The 17,716-nt window shown below is 41.7% G+C and overlaps 1 long non-coding RNA gene across 3 annotated transcripts in view; it reads left to right on the top strand.

The window, feature by feature from the left end:
* LOC108395788 (uncharacterized) overlaps positions 1-17,716 on the top strand; it is a 66,121-nt gene that overhangs the window by 1,537 nt on the left and 46,868 nt on the right. For all 3 annotated transcript variants that reach the window (XR_012123916.1, XR_012123914.1, XR_001852758.3), the window contains exon 2: positions 2,343-2,399. This is a non-coding gene — a long non-coding RNA (uncharacterized lncRNA). The remainder of the gene's footprint in view (positions 1-2,342; positions 2,400-17,716) is intronic.

The following is a 17,716-nucleotide window of genomic DNA, read 5'->3' as shown; positions in this document are numbered from 1 at the left end:
GTTCTCAGTGCAAAGCTGGCCTCTGTGACCAGGAGCTTGGTGGGGATAGAGTGGGCCAGGCTAATCAGCATCTGAGAGCAGGGACCAGAAACCAATGAGCATCTAGGCTTCCCTCAGCTTCAAGGGTCAGAAAAAGAAGTAGAGGAAGGTTAACCCTCAGACTTGTTTCTACCTCCTCCTCCTGAAGCACAAGGGAGCCACCTCTCTGACATATGCCACATGCGCCACAAGTAACAGGCAATGGCGCTCAGTAACTAGGTAATGTAGAGAGGGTGACATTGTCTAGGCCTGTTTCGTCTTCTGAAATATGCATTGGTCTTTTTGATCCCTAAGCTGAGAAGCTGGCCTGGAAGCTCAGTTCTACCCTGGGATGGAGGGCAAGGGGGGCTCACTGGCCAAAGAATAGGGCAGCCACAATCTAGGGGTATCTTCATCTCAACATGTCCTGATGAACTGGCCCACACTTGATGCCTGTTCGTGAAGGGCTCATCCTTGTATTACAGCGATCACATATTAGGGCTTTAAAAAGAAAAATGAATGTATAGTCCTTGCTGTCAGGTAGTTTGTGAGAGCCAGACATACATATGTGACACGTGGAAAACCATTCAAGATTAAAAAGCAGCTTCTGCATCTTCAAAAGGGAGCATCCTATGAAGGAGTGCCAGCTGAGTGCTCAAAAGAACAGGTGCTTAGAATTCACAGAGGGCCTGATTAGTGTGCTGATTCATTGCTCAGGAAGCATCTGCCAGGTAATATTTCCAGAGCTCTTTTTGGGAAATAGAATGGGCAGTAGCTGGAAGCTGGAACGAATGAGGCCAAGGTCATAGGAGCCATATCTTATAACAAGGACTGAAAAAAATGTTCCTTAGTCACCCACTGTGCCTTCTGTTTTGGGCAGTGGGGAGGGCCTCGGTGATCAAGGCAGGAATGAGAGAATCCAGGAGGCTCTTAGGCAGGCCTGGAAAGACTTTCTGTTACAATGAATGGAATTAAATTACCTGTGATGCCGGATGGGCCTCCACCCACCGAGCCCTAAGCACCTGCTCCCAGCACTAGCCTTTCTCTCCTCAGCCCCCACAGTGCTGTCCTCCCATCTCAGTAAGGCTTGGCTTATTCAGTCCAGCCCAAGTCAAAGGACCCTATTTGGGGAAGTACAGCTGGTTTCCATTGGAGCTGACCCAGCTGCTGATAAGTTAGAAGCTGGGGTTGCTCCCCCAGTTTCTGCAGGGACTCTGGGGCAATCTCTTATCTCTGCTTCCCTCTAGTATCTGCCTCTTTCTGCTCTTTTTCCATAGACAGACATTCTCTGCCAGCTTATCCTGGTGCATATGGTAGGAAATGGCTGTCCTAGGCCCATCTTTCTTGGATTTCTCAGCTACAATCCCTGGGACCATCCTCTCTGGATTATGATTCTAATTCTCAAGACAAAAAATCTCTTTGGGTCCCTTATCTATCTCAGATCTCATCAGCTGTGGCCAGAGAACGCTTTAACCCTTCACCAGGGCCTATGGGGAATGGCCAGTTTTCAGAGCAGGGAGTGTGGACAGAGCCGTTTATCCAAGAAGACTGTAGTGTGTTTCTGCTGCTTTCAGAACAGGTCTTACTCACAGTCAATGTAGTTTCCTTCCCTGCTAACATGGGACAGAATTCCTGAGGTCAAGAACTGGGTCCTAGAGGCATCATTGCATCTCCAGGGCCTGGGATCAAGCTTGGAACATGAAATATGGAACAGTTTGGATAACCAGGAAATTCTGTAGATGGAGGCATGAATGAATGGTTACTCCAAGGTCATCCGGCTGATGATGAGGGGAAGAAGTCAGCCCAGAAAGTGAAGCATGAGACTGGGCTTTATTCCTTGGGCTTTGTCCCCAGCCCAGCCCTACAGAAAACCAAAATCCCCTGGCTTTGGGGGCAGAATGGCATCTGAGGCATAATATTTATTTTCTTCACATACATTTCCTATTAATGAACACAATTCTTCCTCAGCATGTAAGTTGACAGGGATTTTCAGAACTGCCACTGTCCATCTTGAGATGCCAGGGTTCTTGTTTGCAGAGTCAAAGAATGAACTTTGCAAACACTCAAGGTAGGAGAGCAAGTGAGAGGCTTTTATTTAGAGATAAAGCAAGAGGACAGAGTTCCCGGCTCACACCAGGAAGGGACAAGAGAGTCCGGGTTGGTGCATTCGTTGTCTAGGGGTTTTATGGGCAGTTGAGAGACAAAGGGCTAGGAATGCATACCTGCTGAGAGGTCCCAAAATGTTTATCTTTGAAGGGACCTTAAGTTTCTTATTAGTCTTTCTGGTTATTTACAAGCAATTTACTGCTCTGATTTCTTCCCAGGATAGCAGCTTCCTGGTCTGGGAGGTACCACTCAAGACTGACTGCTTTGTTCCCAAGGTGGGTGAGTTATTGTCTTTTTGTTAAAGAGTTAAGAAACTTACTTTTTAACTAATTGGGTTTTAAAATGCTATCTTAGCTTCAAGAAGGAATCCTTCCTGTTTTTACTACATTGTTTTGGGCTTGATGGTTAAATTGCCCAGGTTGCAAATGACTTGATTAGGTCTGGAGGAAGAAAAGCAGTGCCTGGGTAGTAAAAAAATAAATAAACTGGGCCCCCCAGCAGTCCAAAGCAAATCCCACAATGGATTATCTTGCTTTGTTTTTTCCAAAGGCCCTCACCCTACTGGGCCTAAGCCTATGGTCCCTGTCTCACTTGGGTAATGTTCACTGAGTGCTGGCCATCCATAGCATTTCTTGGACACTGGGCTGCTGCTTTGACAGGAATCTCCTCACCTTTGGTGCTCTTTCCACATCACAGAGTTTATTCTCCACTTTCCTAAAGTTCAGTACCAGAGTGCACTCATGAATGAACTTATGAACTTGTCATATAGGGAAGGAGTTGGTTTTGAAGTGAGGGTCCTGTCACATCCAGCCCCACCACTGGGTTGGGCAGTGTGAACCATGTATCATTGAACAGAATCCCTTCCCCCAAGTTTATTGAAGTCTCCACTTACAGAAAGCCATCCTGTCCTTATAATAGAGCACACATTGACCTCAGGCTCGTCTGAGTATCTTGATTCCTCTCCTCGTCCTTTCTTGGGAGCTGTTCTCCTCAGGATCACTCAGCAGTTTTTGCTCCGAGTGAAAACTGATAGTTTTAAGCATAATGCTATACCTCACGTGATTAAAGTTTGGATGACACTTTGGGGCAGATTGCAAACCCAAAGTTCCTCTTCTTTCAAAAATAGAATACATCCAAACTTAAAGACACTGTTATCATTCTCATTTGAAAAGAAGCATGTTGAGAAGTGTTCACACAGGACACTCAGTTTGTCCATCTTGGAGAATGTTCTGGTTTGGGGGGTTTAAGGGAGATGAAGTCATGGTGAGGTGCTGAGATTCACATGGGACTGTTGGGAAGGAATTTCAAGGGTATTTTGCTCTGATTGCAAATATATTTTTCACATGTGTATGAAACAACTTTTCATATTTATAAGCAATCTCTCAGAATTATTAAATACAATATAGTGCTTTTTTGGATGTTGTAGATGTTCTAAAATTGTCAAGAGTTCTCATATTTGTTGGCTGTAATAATCTGCATGGACATGGGGTTTTTTTTGGTATCATTAATCTACAATTACATGGGGAACATTATGTTTACTAGACTGCCCCTTCACTAAGCCCCCCCACATACCCATTAGTCACTGTCCATCAGCATAGTAAGATGCTGTAAAATCACTACTTGTCTTCTCTGTGTCATAAGGCCCCCTTTCTTCTTCACTCCCTTCTCCTTCCTTTCCCACCCATCCTCCCCAGTCCCTTTCCCTTTTGTAACTGTTAGTCTTTACTTGGGTTCTGTGATTCTGTTGCTGTTTTGTTCCTTCAGTTTTTCCTTTGTTCTTATATTCCACATATGAGTGAAATCATTTGGTACTTGTCTTTCTCTGCCTGGCTTATTTTACTGAGTATAATACCCTCTAGCTCCATCCAAGTTGTTGCACATGGTAGGATATGTTTTCTTCCTCTGGCTGAATAATATTCCATTGTGTATATGTACCACATCTTCTTTATCCATTCATCTACTCATGGATACTTTGGTTGCTTCCATTTCTTGGCTATTGTAAATAGTGCTGTGATAAACTTGGGGGTGCATCGTCTTTTTCAAATTGGGCTGCTGCATTCTTAGGGTAAATTTCTAGGAGTGGAATTCCTGGGTCAAATGGTATTTCTATTTTGAGTTTTTGAGGAACCTCCATACTGCTTTCCACAATGGTTGAACAAATTTACATTCCCACCAGCAGTGTAGGAGGGTCCCCCTCTCTCCACAACCTCTCCAACATTTGTTGTTGTTTATCTTTTGGATGGTGGCGATCCTTAGTGGTGTGAGGTGGTATCTTATTGTGGTTTTAATTTGAATTTCTCTGATGACTAGTGATGTGGAGCATCTTTTCATGTGTCTGTTGGCCCTCTGAACTTCTTCTTTGGAGAACTGTCTGTTCAGTTCCTCTGCCCATTTTCTAATTGGATTGTTCACTTTTTGTTTGTTGAGGTGCATGAGCTCTTTATATATTTTGGATGTCAACCCTTTATCAGATCTGTCATTTATGAATATATTCTCCCATACTGTAGGATACCTTTTTGTTGTATTGATGGTGTCCTTTGCTGTACAGAAGCTTTCCAGCTTGATATAGTCCCACTTGTTCATTTTTGCTTTTGTTTCCCTTACTGGGGAGATGTGTTCATGAAGAAGTCACTCATGTTTATGTCCAAGTGATTTTTGCCTATGTTTTTTTCTCAGAGTTTTATGGTTTCATGACTTACATTCAGGTCTTTGATCAATTTCAAATTTACTTTTGTGTATGGGGTTAGACAATGATCCAGTTTCATTCTCTTACATGTAGCAGTCCAGTTTTGCCAACACCATCTGTTGAAGAGGCTGTCATTTCCCCATTGTATGTCCATGGCTCCTTTATCATATATTAATTGACCATATATGTTTGGGTTAATATCTGGAGGCTCTATTCTGTTCCACTGGTCTGTGTCTCTGTTCTTGTGCCAGTACAAAATTGTCTTGATTACTGTGGCTTTATAGTAGAGCTTGAAGTTGGGTAGTGAGATCCCTCCCACTTCATTCTTCCTTCTCAGGATTGCTTTGGCTATTCAGGGTCTTTGGTGGTTCCATATGAATTTTAGAACTATTTGTTCCAGTTCATTGAAGAATGCTGTTGGTAATTTGATAGGGATTGCATTAAATCTGTAGATTACTTTGGGCAGGATGACCATTTTGACAATATTAATTCTTCCTATCCAAGAGTATGGGATGAGTTTCCATTTGTTAGTGTCCTCTTTAATTTCTCTTAAGAATATCTTGTAGTTTTCTGGGTATAGGTCTTTCACTTCCTGGGTTAGGTTTATTCCTAGGTATTTTTTTTTTTTTTTTTTTGCTGCATTTGTGAATGAAATTGTTTTCCTGGTTTCTCTATTACTTCATTGTTAGTGTATAGGAAAGCCTCAGATTTCTGTGTATTAATTTTGTATCCTGCAACTTTGCTCTATTCCAATATCAGTTCTAGTAGTTTTGCAGTGGAGTCTTTAGGGTTTTTTATGTACAATATCATGTCATCTGTAAATAGTGACAGTTTGACTTCTTATTTACCAATCTGGATTCCTTGTATTTCTTTGTTTTGTCTGATTGCTGTGGCTAGGACCTCCAGTACTATGTTGAATAACAGTGGGGAGAGTGGGCATCCCTGTCTTGTTCCCGATCTTAGAGGAAAAGCTTTCAGCTTCTTGCTGTTTAGTATGATGTTGGCTGTGGGTTTTTCATATATGGCCTTTATTATGTTGTGGTACTTGCCCTCTATACCCATTTTGCTGAGAATTTTTATCATGAATGGGTGTTGAATTTTGTCAAATGCTTTTTCAGCGTCTATGGAGATGATCATGTGATTTTTGTCCTTTTTGTTTATCTGGTGGATGATGTAGATGGATTTTTGAATGTTGTACCATACTTGCGTCCCTGAGATGAATCCCACTTGATCATGATATATGATCCTCTTGATGTATTTTTTAATTTGGTTTGCTAATATTTTGTTGAGTATTTTTGCATCTATGTTCATCAGGGATATTGGTCTGTAATTTTCTTTTTTGACGGGGTCTTTGCCTGGTTTTGGTATTAGGGTGATGCTTGCTTCATAGAATGAGTCTGGAAGTATTTCCTCTTGTTCTATGTTTTGGAAAACTTTAAGGAGAATGGGTACTATGTCTTCTCTGTATGTCTGATAAAACTCCATGGTAAATCCATTTGGCCCAGGAGTTTTGCTCTTGGGTAGTTTTTTGAATACTGATTCAGTTTCTTTGCTGGTAATTGGTCTGTTTAGATTTTCTGTTTCTTTCTTGGTCAGTCCTGGAAGGTTGTATTTTTCTAGGAAGTTGTCCATTTCTTCTAGATTTTCCAGCTTGTTAGCATATAGTTTTTTGTAGTATTCTCTAATAGTTCTTTGTATTTCTGTGGTGTCCATCATGATTTTTCCTGTCTCATTTCTGATTCTGTTGACGTGTGTAGATTCTTTTTTCTTTTTAAAAGTCTGGCTAGGGGCTTATCTATTTTCTTTATTTTCCCAAAGAACCAGTTCTTGGTTTCATTGATTTTTTCTATTGTTTTGTTCTTCTCAATTTTATTTTTTCTTCTCTGATCTTTATTATGTCCCTCCTTCTGCTAACTTTAGGCCTCATTTGTTCTTCTTTTTCCAATTTCAATAATTGTGTCTTTAGGCTGTTCATTTGGGATTGTTCTTCCTTCTTTATATATGCCTGGATTGCTGTATACTTTCCTCTTAAAACTGCTTTTGCTGCATCCCACAGAAGTTGGGGCTTTGTGTTGTTGTTGTCATTTGTTTCCTTATATTGCTTGATCTCTATTTTGATTTGGTCATTGATGCATTGATTATTTAGCAGCATGGTGTTAAGCCTCCATGTGTTTGTGAGCCTTTTTGCTTTCTTTGTATAATTTATTTCTAGTTTTATACCTTTGTGGTCTGAGAAGTTTGTTGGTAGAATTTCAATGTTTTTGAATTTACTGAGGCTCTTTTGTGGCCTAGTACGTGATCTATTTTGGAAAATCTTCCATGTGCACTTGAGAAGAATGTGTATCCTGTTGCTTTTGGGTGTAGAGCTCTATAGATGTCTATTAGGTCCATCTGTTCTAGTGTGTTGTTCAGTACCTCTGTGTCCTTATTTTCTGTCTGGTGGATCTGTCCTTTAGAGTGAATGGTGTGTTGAAGTCTCCTAAAATAAATACATTGCATTCTGTTTCCTCCATTAATTCTGTTAATATTTGTTTCACAAATGTTGGTGCTCCTATATTGGGTGCATATATATTTATAATCATTATTTCCTCTTGTTGGGTTGACCCCTTTATCATTATATAATGTCCTTCTTTATCTCTTGTGACTTTATTTGTTTTGAAGTCTATTTTGTCTGATACTAGTACTGCAACATCTGCTTTTTTCTCCTTGTTGTTTGCATGAAATATCTTTTTCCATCCCTTGACTTTTAGTCTGTGCATGTCTGGGTTTCAGGTGAGTCTTTTGTAAGCAGCATATAGATGTGTCTTGCTTTTTTATCCATTCTATTACTCTGTGTCTTTTGATTGGTGAATTCAGTCCATTTACATTTAGGGTGATTATTGAAAGATATGTACTTATTGCCATTGCAGGCTTTAGGTTCGTGGTTACCAAAGGTTCAAGATTAGCTTCTTTACTATCTTACTGTCTACCTTAACTCACTTATTGAGCTATTATAAACACAGTCTGATGATTCTTTATTTCTTTCCTGTCTTATTCTTCCTCCTCCATTATTTGTATGTTTATGTTAGGTGTTTTGTGTGTGTGTGTGTGTGCTCTTTTGTGTTTCCTTTGACTGCTTTTGTGGGTAGTTGATTTTATTTTTTGCCTTTAATTAGTATTTGATTTTTCCACTTTCTTTATTGTGATTTTATTTTCACTGGTGACATCTGTTTAGTCTTAGGAGTGCTTCCATCTAGAGCAGTCCCTCTAGAATACCCTGTAGAGGTGATTTGTGAGAGGCAAATTCCCTCAACTTTTGCTTGTCTGGGAATTGTTTAATCCCTACTTCATAGTTAAATGATAATCGTGCAGGATACAGTATTCTTGGTTCAAGGCCATTCTGTTTCACTGCATTAAATATATCTTGCCATTCTCTTCTGGCCTGTAAGGTTTCTGTTGAGAAGTCTGATGATAGCCTGATGGGTTTTCCTTTGTAGGTGACCTTTTATCTCTCTCTGTCTGCCTTTAATACTCTGTCCTTGTCTTTGATCTTTGCCATTTTGATTATTATATGTCTTGGTGTTGTCCTCCTTTGGTCCCTTGTGTTGGGAGTTCTTTGTGCTTCTGTGGTCTGAGAGGCTATTTCCTCCTCCAGTTTGGGGAAGTTTTCAGCAATTATTTCTTCAAAGACACTTTCTATCCCTTTTTCTCTATCTTCTTATTCTGGTACCCCTATAATGTGGATATTGTTCCTTTGGATTGGTCACACAGTTCTCTTAATATTCTTTCATTCCTTGAGATCCTTTTATCTCTCTCTGCATCAGCTTCTCTGCATTTCTGTTCTCTGATTTCTATTCCATTAATGGCCTCTTGCATCTCATCCATTCTGCTTTTAAGTCCTTCCAGAGATTGTTTTATTTCTGTATTCTCCCTCTTTCACTCTTGCATATTTCTCTGCAGGTCCATCAGCATGGTTATGACCTTTATTTTGAGTTCTTTTTCAGGAAGATTGGTTAAATCTATCTCCCCAGATTCCCTCTCACGGGAGGATGTCTGGGTTAGTCTGGTCTGTATCAAATTCTTCTGCCTTTTCATGGTGATAGTGGTAGTCATAGGCAGTTGGCACTTGGATCTGCCTGGGAGATTGTAGCTGGGAGAACCAAGTCCCTTTCCACTTGTTCCTGGCCTTCCTTTCCTGGGAGAATGGTGACCCCTAGCGACTTGTGCTGGGCAGTTGCCTGCAGACGGGGTCTCTAATTCTTGCCGGGCTGCTGTGGAATAAGCTCCGCACAGTTATTGTGGGTGTGGCCGCTTTCTGGCTGCTGCTCTGCTATGGTGGGGCCATGCCAGAGGGGGTACAGGTGAGAGGCTGTTTATTGCCATGAGGAGCCTCTGAGCAGTGCTGCCATCCAGGAGTTAAGGGCACCTGGAGTTCCCCAGGATTCCCAGCTGCTGGGCTCAGTGTGCCGGGACGTTTCCATCCTGCTGTGAGGCTCCTGTTCCTTTAAGACTTTCAGAAAGCACTCACTTTCCTTTTGTCCCAGGGGCACTGGCTGTGGGGACCCGCTCACAGGTGTTACTGTTCCCTTTCCCTAGTATCCATCATACCACACACTGTGTGTCTGTGCTCCCGGTGCAGATGGTTAGGGCTGGGTATTTAGCCATCTTGGGCTTCCACTCCCTCCCCACTCCAACTCCTCTCCTCCCGCCGGGGAGCTGGGGTGAGGGGCGCTCAGGTCCCACCAGGCCATGGCTTGTATCTTACCTCCTTCATGAGGTGCTGGGTTCTTGCAGGTGTAGATGTAGCCTGGCTGTTGTCCTGTATCTTCTAGTCTGTCTTTTAGGAATAGTTGTATTTGTTGTATTTTCAAAAATATATATGTTTTTGGGAGGAGATTTCTGCTCTCCTATGCATGCTGCCATCTTGGCTCTTCATCTGGACTTGTTTTTTATTAAGGCATAACCTCCTACATCATTCATTCATAACATATTCCTGATCCTTCTCCCTTTATTAGCAGCTGGAAAAGGAAACAGAAAGTTGAATTGAAAATGAATTTATATGTTTATTTACCTTGGTTAATTAGCTGCTTAAATAATGTCCCCAATTCTTAATGGATGGTTCGAGCAAAGGCCTGAGATGAAGAGACAACTCAAAAAGGCACCTGGTTTATGATAATGTTTCTCAAAAACATGACAGGAGAAGAAGGCTGGAATGTTCTAACAAACTAGATGCTGCCAAGCCTGGGGACAGTTAACTGAAAGCCTGTTTAAACTGAGGCTGCTTACATAATAATAGGACCATTTTGTATTCTAGGTAATGTTAATATATGCAAATTTACCAGTAATACATTCTTTAGACTGCTGTGGACAATAGGGCTGACTATAAATAAGAGGAGCCTGGAGACCCCAGAAATGGAATCTGAAGCCCTCTGAAAGCTCATACATGATGTGCACACATTATCCATGTGGTGCTTTCAGTTCTATTAGTTGATATTACCATTATCAACTTTCGGAGGCCACCTTTGTTTGCAATGGTATTTTTTTAAATTTGAGATCTCATTTAAATGGAATAGTGTGCATTTCTGGTCCTTACAAGTCATCCTGAAGTTGATTCAGAGCATCTCCATTTGCTTTTCCTCAGATATTTTGAAGTTCCCAAAGTTCATTTCACTAGGTCAAAATCGTTCACCTTCCCAAGATTGTTGGGGTTATGTGAAGGTAGATACCATCACTCACATTGTGTGGAGGGGAATGAGCAGGACAGAGAGGTTGTGACCTCCGCCTGGTCAGTATGGGAGCAACAGGTTGAATCTGCTTCTCCAATTTCTAGTTGATTCACTTTTAATATTCCCCACGAGAGATCACTCCTGAGAGATTCCTGATAACTGCTTGATTAGACGAGAATGTGGACATAGAGATAGAGTCACTGGTTGGAGCTGGAGAAGGGCTGTAGACAACTATTGTAGATGTGTTCAGGGAAGGGCCCTGCCGGGTTCAGGAGCCATGCCTTGCAAAACTGCTATCCTTCCTTCCAGTTCTTTCTTCTTGTCAGTCACTGGACAACAGTATTCACTAAGTTCCTGGGAGAGTTTTATATTTTCCAGCCTTTTGTTGCTGTTTGAATACAATGGAATATTAGAGATGAAAGTTCAGAAAGCAGCCAGCTCAAACTTTTCAATCTGTGGAAATTTTGTGAGGAATTGGACCCAGAGGTTTAAGCAATTTCCCTGGTGGGGCAACAACTCCGTTATCCAGTTAGCAGAGTGCTTGGTTTTTTACACATCTTGATTATTCATCTTTGTTTTTGATTCCTAGTGACAGCTATTATTGTTAGGGGAGTGTTGTGTATTTTCCTCGGCCCTTGTCCCCACTGCAACAAAGAATTGAAGGGCAGAGACACAGTAGTGAAGGAGAGTAAAAGGTTTATTTAAAGTTACTTAAAAGGAAAAAAGTACAGGCCATCTCAGCAAGGAGAGGTGCCCTAAAAGGTTAGAGAGAGAAAGTTTAAGATTAAAAGGTTACACACTTAGAAAGTGTGGGTGACCTCAGAGAGAGGAGTACCCCAAAAGGTTAGGGGTACCCCCTTTTAAGGATTCTTTAGGAATGTGACTAAAGGCTGGGGGTGCAGACCTGTTAAGTGGTTTTTAAATACTTAGAATTAACCTAACACAAGGAACTTCCTGCTCTGATTTCTCCTTGGGATACCAGCATCTTGATCGGGTGCATATCAAACAAGACCGCTTGTCCAGCCCCCAAGATGGGCTGAGGTATTGTCTGTTTGCTAAAGAGTAACTTAAGAATCTTACTTCTCAACTTCCTGGTTATTAAAATGCAATCTTTAAGATGGAATCCTTCCTGCCGTTTACTATGTTGTTTACAGCTGGGCCTGCTTGCTAAATTAGTTGCCTAGGTTGCAAACTACTTGATTAGGGCTGAAGGAGTAAAAAACAGCATATAGGTAGACTTAAAAAAACGCTGGTCCTGCATGATTACCACAATAAACACATGAGCTATGCTGAGGTACCCTCCTTTATCTGGGGAATATTCGAACATTTCAGGCCAAGTTGCTCTTGGCTTTTTGAGCTTTAATTGATTAACTCTGAGTCTTTTTAGAGAACTTTCCTGGCCTTTTTCTCTTTCCACTCCACTTATATCTATTTTCCTGCCTAACATTATAATGTTAGTTTTGTTTGAGCACTTACTGTGGGTCAAGCACTACACAGGCATTTAGTTCCTAGCCACAAATGTGATTCAAAGAGAACCACATTATCCTCATTTTGCAAATGAAGGAGCCACTACTCAATGAGATTAAGCCACACGTCTATACAACTGGTAAGTGATGACTGGGGGATTTCAGTTTACAGACTGGCTTGTGTTGGGGAGGAAAACTTCCTTTTTCCCCTCTAGGTTCTTTGGTGGGCTGAATAATTAGACTGACATAAAACAGATTAACAGGAGAAAATGAAATTTAATTTCATCTATATGGGAGCCCCATAAAAATATGAGGCCCAATAGCAAGCCAGGCATGGAGGCTGAGACGCCATACTGAACTAAGGAATGGGGTGGGAGCCTGGGGCTTCAAAGGGAAGGAAGCTAATTCACAGGTGGGTAAGAACAGAGGTTTGGGAATTAGATGTTTGTCCTGCCATGAGATAAATCATTCAGATAAAATGATCTCTGGTAATAGCTCTCTCCCTGAGCCAGGTCCCCTCTCTGCATTCTTTTAGGTAGTTAAGGGACAGGTCCGTGTTTTTCTTGAGTCCTCTGGGTTTTGATCACCTTCAGCTCAAATTAGTCCATAAGCCAGAGTGACGTAGTTGGGGTCACATATTCTGTTCCCCTTCACTCAAAAGCCCATAGCCTTATAGCATGTACCACATTTCATTCCTGTTCTAGAGGGAATGATTCTGTTGCTCACTGTCAAGATGGCCTAGAAATCTTACCGTATATTTGGCATCAATTTTTAGAAGGATATTTTGTAACAAGGATTCCTTCTAAAAATACTGAAGGCCCCTCCTGCAGATATCTTGACTTCACTGGTTTTGGCTGATACACAGGGAAAGCTTTTAAAAGCTCTCCAGGTAATCTTAATGTTCAGCTAAAGTTGAGAGCTATGCTAGGATGTTAAAGACAGGAGGAACCTCATGGCCAATGACTACTCTGGACTCCTGGTTGATCGTGGATACTCTGGTGGTACCTCTCATCATTATTGTCCCTATTATACTCATAGAATGGACTTAAAACAGGTCAAGAAAAGGGTGAGTTACATCTTTTCTGGTGGCTCACACTGCCACCATGATAACTTTCATATTTATACCTATCTTACTGTGATCTTCACTTTGCACAGAAATGCAATGATGCCTGGACCTGTAGCCTTCCCTGGCTGCTCATAGGCCTGCAGAAGGTGGCGTGGTATGCTAGGCTCAGTCTGGAGACTTAAGTGCCTCCATCATCTGTACCTGTATTATTTTGCTGGGCTTGGCTGAGGAAGTCTAACTGGTGCTCAGACCCCTTGAAAATAACTAGAGAGAAAGCTCTCTTCCTTAGGATGAAATGGTGCTTAGTTTCTGTGGAGCAATGGATAATCCAGCTTCTTCTATTTACAATTTTTGACCTTGACTGATAAGTTTGTGAAGTCCTTAAGCACAAATTCTTTCCTTTTAGAACTGTCCTCTCCAAGTGTACCAGTGAAAGGGTTACATAGTGACCGTGTTGAACAGAAAACATGACAGAGGCCTTGAGCCATTACCTTAGAACATTAGTACTTTAAAGGGAAACTGCATTGCGTGGCTTTCATTTAGTCTGGTGGAGTAGGGCACAGGGAATAAAAGGGGGCTAATAATTTCATTGTTCTTTTTTATTTCCACCTTCATCTCCAGCCAGGCTAGAATTGTTCTGAACTAACTAGAAAAAGGGCCTATGGTACAGGGATGCTGACCTCCCATACTTCTAAATCTCAGGGCCAGTTTAGTCCAAAAAGGAATTCAAAAGTACTTCTCCATATCAGGATTTTCATGCATAATTGTGAAAGAGAGCAGACAAATGGACTTTCTAGTTTTCTCCTGTCACTCCCCTAGTTGAGATGCCCTGATGGTCCCCCATGGCCCCAAGGCCCATCTGTCGGGGTGCAGCTTGGCACCCAAGGCCTTCGGCCATCTCCGTCCTTCTTTCCCCCTCAAGTCCCTTATCATCCTGCTCCTCATCCCAGCTACTTGCTGTGGTTCTAGAACATGTTTTACTGCCTCACAGATCTTTGCCTTTGCTCAGTTTGTTCCTTTTGTTTGTACAACTCTCATCCCCCTTCTGTCTACCTTTTATGACCTAGCTCCGGCCTTTCCTCCTCAATGAAGTGTTTCCTGATACCTCTTCCTCAGTTGATTCCCCTTTTTATCCAGATGCCCTATTTAGGTATCTGAGTACTGAAAGCACTTTCTTGCACATATTTGTTTAGGTAGCTCATTTGCCCTATAAGTCTCTGATATCCTGTGATTGCATGTAAAGGGGCCCCAGTGCTGGCCCCCTTTTTGAATGTTTCTGCCTCAGTTTCCTCATCTTTGAAATAGAAATAGTAATAGAACTGTGGAGAATCTTAAAGAAGGTGATGCATGTGGTAATTCATAATGATAATAATTTACATACTTAGCTCATAATGCAACAATAACAACCATAATAGTAACTACCATTCACCATTCATATGTCAGGTTCTGTTCTCTGGGATTAATATATATGAACTCATTTAGTCTTCTGGGTAACCCCTTAAGTAGTTACTATTATTATCCCTGTTTACAGATTAAAAAACCAAAGCACAGAGAGGTTAAGCAAGTTTCCCAAGGTCACAGAGCTGATAATTGGTAAATACAGGATTTAGTTCTGGTCAGTCTGGCACCAGGGCCCATTGGTTTAACCATCATGCAGTGCTCCCTCAAGTGATCAGTGTATGTTAACTATAAAAACAAGTAAATTCTATGGCTCAATATCAGCCTGGAAACCAAGAGCCAATGGGTCAGTTCGCAGGGGAGCCTGCTTGGGGTTAGCCTTAAAGGTCTGAGCCAGCCCTGAGGCTTTACCTCCAGCCCCCTTACTAACATGTGGAGCAGGAGGAAAGGGAAGGAAGCTTCATTCCATATTCAGAGTGGTTCCAGTTTGTTCCAGACAAACAGGCAAGAAATCAAAAGCTCAGCACCCATTGAGGTTGTGGCTATTACCCTGACCCAGAAACTTATAAGGATGTTTGGCAGGGAGAAAACAAGCAGAAAATTCAGTGTGGTCCCTTTGTCTGGCAAGCATCTCGTCCTTCCCCCATATTGTCTGGCAGAGAGAGATGAAATGACACGGACTCTCGTAGAGCAAATGTTGGGCAAGCGCATTCACACTGAGGAGGGGAAGGCATTTTTCTAAACCCTCTCTGTCCGGATGGTGAGTGCTCTCTGCAGCCATGGCACAAACTTTTACCACTAGGGGGTGCCTAGGCATTTCAGATAGCTCCCAGGCAAGAAGCCCTTTCAGGACATGAACAGTGTTCTCTGATAGAATAGATTGCAGGCTTTAAACTTGAAGTTATGGTTCTAGCTAGTCTAAGCATACACAAGCGCAAAAAGCTTGGACAGGATTAAATGAGGTCAGCTTGAACCATTCCAAGAGACTCAGCAACTCTGCAGGCCAACTCCTAACCCTCCCCCTACAGCCGGCCTAGCAGCCCCTGCCTCCCAGTCCCCAGCTCCAGACACACCCTTAAGTGACAGCCCTCTCAGGAGGAGGCCCTTCTTGGGAGGCTACCATGTCCTGCCGGCCACTGACCTTTTCTTCTTTCCTCTTCTCCACCTCTTCAGAGAAACAGCATTTTTTTCTTAATTCACATATTTAGTGTGTGGCGGACAGTTCTCTCTGATGACTGTGACAGAGAACATACCATCCATTTTTTATTACTTCTACATCTTTTGAATATGCATGAGAAAAAAGGAGGAGAAAACCTACTCTTCATTTCTAATTGCTTGCCTTCAAATTTAAGAAGTAAATCCTATTATTTATCAATCTATTGTATCTATCATTTTGTATGCTTGTCTCTATCACATGCTTCCTTCCCCCACTGTATCCTTTTAGGAGCATTGCAGATCATTCATTGTGTTCTTCAGCCCATGGTCCTCAGCTTATTGACAAATTTAATTCCCGTCCACATGTTAAATTAAAGATTGAGGCTTATTGACCAAATGCTCTAATCCCAGGAATCTCCAGAAGGCAGTTGTCTCTCCTGAACAACTTTATGTCTGAGACACCCTAGATTCCTAGATAGGGCAGACGTTTCAGAAGGGAAATTTGGTTTTACAGAGAATAATCTAGAACCCCTATTCTGCTCCAAGCAGCCAGGGTTCTCAAGACCAAGGCTGATTCTGAACAGAACTGCTTCCTTCCAGATTTGTGGGCAAAGCAGCCCAGCCTGCTGCTGCTTGTGATCATGTTGGTCCACACTTGCCATGGAGAGAGACACTGTCTTCATCTCTCCCAGCCAATATGTTTCCAACACAGTCAAAATAAGATCCCTACATCACTTCCTCCATATGGCCATATCAACCCTGAAGATCTCCATGTCTTTATTCTACATGCCATCATCATCTAAACCCCTACAATTAATTGAGGACTTTTCCAGATTTCTTCCAAAGAACTGGAATACTTTGAGGATCTTTTCTGAAATAAATGGATTTGTCATGAAGTAGAAGTCATATGTAAGGTTTCCTACACTGGTAGATTTTAAATGAGGTTTGGCTTTTATATTTTACTGACACCTGCGAATCTGTTGCTTAATAAAGCTCCCAAACTCTGATGTTTTTCTTTCCAAAAACCCAGACCTAGGCTCCCTGGTGTCCTCCTCCTGCATACAGCTGTTCTCCAGCCAGCTGTGTCATTCGGCAGCCAGTGCAGGGTGACAGCCTCCCTAAAAGGGACCCCAGGAATTTATCTTTATCTTAAAAGGCTCCAGCAGCATCCAGAAACAATTTAGCCTACTGTATAAGGCATAAAGTCTGCGACTCTGCACAGGCATGTTCTCCAAGCTGAGGTTTGCGGGCATAAGTCCTGCAATTTTTTTCTGTGCCATATTTACATAACATTCTTTATTGTGTACCCGTATTGCATCTTATGCAACCTCCTTGTACCAGCTCTGGAATTTCAGGACCTAGGAATTTCCCACTATGTCTTTCTACAGGCTTTCCACCAGCAGGCCTGGGCTGGCATGTCGTACAAGGCTAGCTGCTTTGCCCTACTCCCAATCTTTTTCTTAAAGGCATTGCTTGTGATGCTCCATAAATGCTCCTCTCACTAAATTGAACCTCACCAACATGAATACTAGAGCCATGATTAAATGTTTGCAAGTATTTAATAAGTATTGCATTTGAAAATGATAGTTTTTTCATCTACCCATTACAATGATTAACCTCCTTGACTGTTTCTCTATACCTGTGAATAGGTTATCAAAATGAACTGAGCATATTTTTTATTCACGTTCTTATTAATCTGCAATGCAATGATTTTTGGTTTGTTATAGAAATAACCCCAACTGGGAAAAGTAGCTTAAAAAAATAAGAACTGAAACAAAATCAGTTGGAAAATAATTCTGATTTATTATTTTATTTTTCCTGTGAGAGGCCTGGAAAATAATAGGAAAGGGAGAGTGAGAGGACCACTCATCAAACAAAAAAAATGTTTAAAGAAATTTTCTGGCTCCTATTTCAGGATGATTTACATTGACACGGCAGACAATGTAAAGACAAATGAAGAAAAAGGAAATGGTTCATATTTTGGTATTTTTCAGAAAGGCTGATTGGTAATATTTCATGTATTTGAAATAATCAAGGACTGAAAGCAATGTCACAGGATGTCAGTTACGCCTCAGGACAGGGAGGAACGCAGTTAATATATGGCTGCCTGTTTTCT

The sequence above is a fragment of the Manis javanica genome, chromosome 2, assembly GCF_040802235.1.
Source record: "Manis javanica isolate MJ-LG chromosome 2, MJ_LKY, whole genome shotgun sequence".
Lineage (NCBI taxonomy): Eukaryota > Metazoa > Chordata > Mammalia > Pholidota > Manidae > Manis > Manis javanica.
This window is presented reverse-complemented; position numbering and strand designations above follow the sequence as displayed.